The sequence below is a fragment of the Mesoplodon densirostris genome, chromosome 8, assembly GCF_025265405.1.
Source record: "Mesoplodon densirostris isolate mMesDen1 chromosome 8, mMesDen1 primary haplotype, whole genome shotgun sequence".
NCBI classification, from domain to species: domain Eukaryota; kingdom Metazoa; phylum Chordata; class Mammalia; order Artiodactyla; family Ziphiidae; genus Mesoplodon; species Mesoplodon densirostris.
Window position 1 is genome coordinate 86,640,703 of NC_082668.1, and position 7,536 is coordinate 86,648,238.

Here is a 7,536-nt window from a genome sequence, read left to right on the forward strand (position 1 = left end):
AACCATGTAGATATCCAAGAAAATCTTGGTGCTTGAGTAGAGATCATCCAGAAGGACTGACCAATTTACTGGCATTATTGCAGAAGCTGGACACTCATTGCTTTCACTCCATTCTCTTTGTAAGAGAGTATAATCCTTCCTTGAGATGTTTGGAAAGCAGTGTATTAGGGTAATAAATAGAGGGACTTCTCAAGTCCAAAAGAGTGGGTTCAAATCCCATGTCTTCACCACTAACCGGCCATGTTATTTGGGTCAAGTTACTTATTTTCTTAAGTATCCCTCTCCTCATCTGCAGTGTCAGACTAATAATAGTTATTGTTGTCCACTACCTCAGAGGAAGTGGTAAAGAAGAAAACGTGGCTTCAAGGGGCCTGACACTCTATACGCATTCACAAAATGTGAGCTGTTATTAGGTTGAGGGACATATTTGCTTTCGTGGCCGTTCAGTTCAGTGTAACAATGGGCTGTGTGTAATAGCATCCTAGCATACCCATCCAGACAACATAGGCCAACTCTGCAATCCCCATGACCTCAGGAGACTAGAGCAGCAAGATCCACTATTTCTCAGAGCTGCACTTCAGCGACCTCAAATTTGTGACTGTATAGGTAGCTAGGTCACAGGCTAGAAAAGAATGACCAGTTAAGTTTCGGGAAGGATGTGGCCTTCTCCATCGTAGTCTTAGGACTGGACCGATCACAATCTGAAAAAAAAGAGAGGGGTCCCCTTTCTTACCCAGGCCTTGAACACACAAAGGTCAGCCTGTGGTTGACTTGATTTGATTCCCTATTCACTTTGTAACTGTGGGGCAGGTCCAGCACCGGGATATCCAGGGTGCACGTTATAAAACCAGCTTGTAATTCAGGCTGTGATTTCAGTCCCCTCAGATGAAAGGGAGGAGTAAATGCCCCAGCTCAGGCTTGAAGAAGTCATGGCAGGTTCCCCCTTCATGATGCAGTGCTGTAACTCGTCTGCTATTTGTCCCTCACCCTAATGAACACCAAACTCCCTCAGAATGTACTGAGAGAGTTTTTATTAAAGATAATATTAACAAAAAGGTTAGGCTCTCTTTCGGCACTGCAGGCAATTACTGAAGTATATGAATTCAAATAGGAACAGAATTATAATGGGTTTTTGCTTTCTTCGTCTTCCCAGTTTCCACCCTTTCCCTTCCTCTTCTTTCCCTCCATTCCCAGCTCTGTCAAATAGGCCTGTAATGAGAGCGTGTAGCGAAGTCCCAGGAGCCCCTTTTAGAGAGCCCTTTGATGTATAGTCCAGTCCATCCAAGCATATCTAGTCTTGGATTAAAATCACCTATGAACGTCTCTATCTGCCTCATTAGATCATAGCTCCTTAAAGATTGGGATCGTGTGTTTTCATCACTTTTTTTTTTTAGCCTGGGCCCCACCCCTCCCTGCCTCAGCAACTGGCTCTGAGACATTCTGAGATGATCTCAGTGGTAGGGCTACAAAGGAAGGGAGGAAGCTGGGGAGCTGGGCTCAGCAGCCTGCAGCCTAGTGCTCCCTGGAGAGCAGGCTCATTGTTGGGGACACACCAGCAGCTCTGGTGAGCCAAGCAGTGACTCCAGTCCCCTGGTGGCCTTTGCTGCCTCTGCTTCTGTCCCCCAACACTGCTCTGCCCTCTCCCCAGACTCCAGCTCCATCAGGTCTTCTGTCATCTCCTGACCTCTGTATAGTGGATTTTTTTCCGTGTGTCTCTTGGTATCAGTGCCTTCTTTGTGCATCTCACATCTAACCTCTTCGGGAGAGGATTTGATTCGTTTCATTATTACTCAGCTCTCACAGCAACTTATCTCAGACGCCACAGGCTGGTCTAAAGATGCCCCAGCCCAGATCTCTGACTCAGTCAGCTGTGGTCCAGGAGAACTGTGTTACCTGAGACAAACATGTCCACCTGGGCCCAGTGCACTTGTGGGTACTCGTACAGAGAGAAGCGTTAGGTGTGGTAGGTTCTCAGCACCTTTCATCCAGAAAAGAAGCCCTCCAGAAATGTTTCCTGAATGGCCAACTGGCTCTAGGGGCTGGGCCTTTGCTTTAGGCAGAGCAAATAATAGCTTTTTTTGAAAAGATGAGCGCAAGCCTGAATATACTTGCTAAATTCCAACATTGTGCAAGACACAAAGGAGAGAACGATTGACTAAAATGTTGTCCCTATTCTCAAGGTGCCAGCAGACTAGTAGCAAAAGACAGATATGTAAGCCTCTAAGAGCAGCAGCAGATGACCATGGCTAAGAGTATGGGCTTTGGATATCAGTTCAAATCACAGGTTGTCTATTTACTAGCTGAGTGACCTTAACTTCCCTGGGTTTCAGTTTCCTCCGTTTCCTCATTGATAAAGTACAGCCTTGTACTGGGAATATACAGGGAGGGAAGAACGCCCAGCACACAGCCTAGTGCTTTGTGTAAAACTGGAATATGAGGATAGTGTTACTAACTTGCATGAGGTTATAATACATACATTTGTACGTAAATCACTCAGCTTGGCACACAGGGAAATCTTACTGAAGGATAGCCATCTATTTTTCTAGTGCAATGTAAATGTGAAAATGGAAGTATCCATAAAGTAACATGGAAAGGAAAAAAAGGAGAAAATGGAGGTCAAGGAAGCCCCTACTGAGAGCTGGCTATTTGTTGCAAGCCAGTAGTTGGCAGGGTCAAGGCTGAACCCCAGGAGCACAGTGGTGGTTTTTTCCACTCTGCTATCCGGAGCTGCTGACTTTTCTCCCCAAGCTGCCAGAAAGCAAGGAGCAACCACATGGGGGAAACTGAGGCATGCCAGCATCCTCAGGACAACGGCAGCCCCATCTGTAATAAGCGACTCTGTTATCCTGCAAAATGCATATCCTGTTATAATGGGAGAGCTCAAAATGTCTAGAGATTTGCATTGATTTTGTGTCCATCTAGGGCTATTAGGGTGTTATTACAGCTGAGGCACCATTTTGAGGGTTTGTTAAGTTGAACCGCTCCTGGGAAAGCACAGTATGAAAAATACATGACTGTGCTCTTGGATTTTTTTAGCTCAACTTTTTCTCTCATCACTGGACTCTGAACTCAAGTACTAGTTTGAAAGTCTAATTAATAGCCAAGAAGGTCATTAGAGAAGGACTTGAGAGTTCATCTAAGGACACAGCCATACTTAGTTTATGTCACATGAAAACTTAAACACAAAAGTAATAGCCACAAAGATTTGGTTTTGCTATGTGATAGTCTTAGACCAGAGTGGGGAGACTTATACTTGTTTCAGCTTCTGATGAAAGTAAAAGATCCCCTTTCATAATAAATGAAGATAACTATTTTTGGACTAGAGGTCACAATTTATAATATTAACATGCCTGGTATTATGACGACAGTGGCACTTTTGTGAGTCACGGAGGATAACGAGAATTGTGATGAATGCAGGAAGCTGGCTGTCACAGCGGCACTTGTCCTCTGCAATCATCAGGCCAACCTGCTACCTGCAATATGATGAACAACGAGGTGGTCAGAACGTTGCTGTGCATTAACAGGACAAGAAGCTCCTGCTAAAAATCAGGCCCACACCACCACAGTCACCCTTTTTTTCCGAGATTAAAATGAAATGCTGAATTTTTTTCAGTTCTTGTCATCCTCCTTTTCAGACATTTGGAAATTGTCTTCTACTAGCAGATTAACTTTACCTTATAAATGTATTAAGCCTATGATAAGTAAGCCGATCTAAAGAATAACAGTTGACACTTGTGCCTTTGGCTTCTCCAGTAGTTTCTTAAGCTACCTAATAAGTACAACTCTTATTTCTTATCATCTGTAAATTGGGATGCTTAATAAATTCCATATGATGATCATTTAACATTCTACAAAAGGAAAAAAAAGGGGACAAAGATGTCACCGTTGTCTTTGGCATTCATGATACAGTGTCTTTAACTGTAGAAACGCTGTCTAAAGAGTTCATTTGAGGGCTTCCCTGGTGGCGCAGTGGTTGAGAGTCTGTCTGCCGATGCAGGGGACACGGGTTCGTGCCCCAGTCCGGGAGGATCCCACATGCCGCGGAGCAGCTGGGCCCGTGAGCCATGGCCGCTGAGCCTGCGCATCCGGAGCCTGTGCTCCGCAACGGGAGAGGCCACAACAGTGAGAGGCCCGCGTACCGCAAAAAAAAAAAAAAAAAAAAAAAAAAAAAAGAGTTTATTTGACCTTGAGTTCCCTGAGAACAGCCTGGGGTTGGTGGTGCATTCCTCAGCAACATTGTTCCAAGGCTCTAGATAACTTTTCCAAATGAAAAAGTAGTCGAAAATAACGTAAAATAGTAAAACAGTGGTCATCTAGTGATCGTTTAGCCTGTTTTCAGCACCCTCTCTGTAATAAAAAAAAAAAAGTTCCAGTTAAAAGTTCAGTAGTGGGCTTCCCTGGTGGCACAGTGGTTGGGAGTACGCCTGCCGATGCAGGGGACGCGGGTTCGTGCCCCAGTCCGGGAGGATCCCACATGCCGCGGAGCAGCTGGACCCGTGAGCCATGGCCGCTGAGCGTGCGCGTCCGGAGCTTGTGCTCCGCAACGGGAGAGGCCACAACAGTGAGAGCCCTGCGTACCGCAAAAAACAAAACAAAACAAAACAAAAAACAAACAAACAAAAACTTCAGTAGCAGTTTTTTCTTCTGCAGCAAAAGATAGATTTTCAAACGATGGTTCTGGATTGATACAAAGCACCATTTCCCTCAGAACACTGTTGCTACTGTCATTATCAGGTCCTCCTGCCTTGGGGAAGCAGCATATGGAAATTTAAAAAGGAGCACATTTATCAAACTTAGAAATACAATGACAGGTTGAAGGTGTGTTGCTAGGAAGAATGCATTTCAGGGGGGCCGCGGGCGCATCCTCCTCGTCTCCCCGGCCACGGCGGCGCTCTGCTGGCTCATCAGCGGCCTCCCCCCTGGGCGGCGGCTCGGACTTCCTGCAGCCACCGCCGGCTTTCCTAGGCCGGGCCTTCCCGCTGGGGCCGGACGCGCCGGGCTGGCCCCACAGGCGGGGCCCCAGGCAGCCCGGGCGGGAGCGCGGCGCGCCGATGTGTTGCAGTTCACCGCAGTTCACCGTAGAAAGAAACACAAGCAAGAGGAGGAGGATTGTCCAGTAAGAAAGAAGAGGCTATAACTGAAGCCAGAGCTCTGTGCTGGTCCTAATGACTGGATTCTTTGTGCACATCAGGATATAGAGGGTCATGGAGTAAATCCGTGCACTAGTGGCCTTTCTGCACCTGGCATGTTAGTTATTTGTGAAGAGATGAATTAGACAACAGGAGAACCACAGTGTGGTTGCCCGAAGGAGGCTTCAGGAAATTGAGGACAGAATAACTGATGAAGATGAACTTGAAGCTGACAGAAATATTAGCCGTCTTCCCAGGCTTGTCCTTCCTGATACCATGAAAACAGGTTTGAAGAGGGAATTGGATGAAGTCTTTACAAAGAAAATGATTGAGTCCATGAGCCGTGCTTCAGGGAGCTTGTGCTCTGGAAGCCTCTCCCTGAACTCCTTTCTGATAAGCCAGAGCCGTCATCTAATGCTAAGAACTACACAGGAGAGAGCCAAACTAAGCGTGCAGCTGCTGGCACTGCCTTCCCTCAAAGAACTGAACTGTTCTTAGAACCTCGCAGACAGGGTTGCCTGTTTACAATAGTTTGGAGACAGCTGCTTGCACAGAAGAAGAGATGGGACTCTAGAAGCCAGTTTCTATGATAAAGTTGTCAAATTTAGAAGGCTTACGTGTTCAGTCATGAGCCTGCTTGTTCAGTATAGGAACTTGAAAGTTTTGAAATGGGTGTAATATCTCCACCTGTGATTTGGGATGGGACTCTCATTTTGGGTAGCCATTTCTTGAATTCAACTTTTTGCCAAGGAAACTTGTCTCAAGGGAAGAACAGTTTTCTAGGGGGCTTATTAAAGGAATAAGGGGTACATTCCGCAAAGTCAGGTATAGAAGCTATATATGTGTAAGCATGACTTCTAAGTCACCTGTCACATTGTCTAAATCATTCAGATACTTGAGTTGAAAAAGATGCATTAAGAAAGTAGGATCCAGGGGCCTCCCTGGTGGCGCAAGTGGTTGAGAGTCCGCCTGCCGATGCAGGGGATACGGGTTCGTGCCCCGGTCTGGGAGGATCCCATATGCCGCGGAGCGGCTGGGCCCGTGAGCCATGGCCGCTGAGCCTGCGCGTCCGGAGCCTGCGCGTCCGGAGCCTGTGCTCCGCAACGGGGGAGGCCACAACAGTGAGAGGCCCGCATACCGCAAAAAAAAAAAAAAAAAAAAAAAAAGAAAGTAGGATCCTCTCCTACTATGGTTACCCTGGCAGTCGAGCCACAGCTTCATCTGTAGTTGTGAGCTCTGTTTACAGTGGTGACTATATATCACTGGGGGGAAGGAGGAAGAAGGCAGTAGTTTAAGCCTATGCTGGGGAATTTAACAGAGGCTCTGAAACCTGTACATCAGTTGTCAATTCAGTGTAGCTATATTGATTAAATAGCCAGTAGCATTGTGGCTCCCCTCTCTGCCTCTGAAAATGCAACGAAAAATATAAAGAAAAGGTTTTTCCTTCGAGGCTTTTTTGCCTTGTGCTACTGTTGCTCCTTGGTTTCCCTTCCGAAATCGATAAGCCCAGCTATTCAGTAATGTTTACAGCTTAATTAACTTTGAGTGATAGTTTAAAAGATTGTGAGGTAGGGCTTCCCTGGTGGCGCAGTGGTTGAGAGTCCGCCTGCCGATGCAGGGGACACGGGTTCGTGCCCCGGTCCGGGAAGATCCCACATGCCACGGAGCGGCTGGGCCCGTGAGCCATGGCTGCTGAGCCTGCGCGTCCGGAGCCTGTGCTCCGCAACGGGAGAGGCCACGGCAGTGAGAGGCCCGCGAACCGCAAAAAAAAAAAAAAAAAGATTGTGAGGTAAACCATGTGCGAATGGGCTCTGGGAGAAGCATCCCTCAGGTAATCCTGGGGCAGTGCTGTATCAGCTAAGCCCAGCATATAAGTTCTGTAGTTTAAAAAAAAGTTGTGCCTATATAAGCAAGTTGAGTTGTTTAATGTTAATTTAGAAAACAGTGACTGAATAATTAGCTGAGCACATGTGGGCGAGTGACATTGAGATTGACTGAGATAGCCAACTTGCCTGTTGTTTCAACTGTTGTGCAGTAAGCCTAAAAGTTAGTAGAAGATACCTTCCTGCTAGCCGGAAATCTTCATCTTGAGGACCTTACCCAGGCTCAAGGTGTCCTCTGAGTGTAACCAGGATTGAAGTTCTTTATTTCTCAGGAAGAGCTCTTCTGCGTGGCAAGGACTCGGTAGTACAAAGTAAAATGACAGTTCCTTTAGTGCTACAGAATATCCACTATAACTTATTAAATGAGTGTAATATTAGCCCTTTTATCAGACAACAGGAGACCACCCCAGTTCCTTCTGTTTTGCTTTCTGGGTTTCTTTTGCCTTTGTAGGAATCAGACACCTTGTGTAGAAAACATGGTTTGTGCCAAGCAGAGGTGACTTTAGGCTACAGCTCCCAGGCAA

General features: G+C 46.5%; 1 pseudogene; it reads left to right on the forward strand.

Moving 5' to 3' along the window:
* Positions 1–4,835: 4,835 nt before the first annotated feature.
* Positions 4,836–5,703, forward strand: LOC132494752 (coiled-coil domain-containing protein 117-like; annotated as a pseudogene).
* The last annotated feature ends 1,833 nt before the right edge of the window (positions 5,704–7,536 follow it).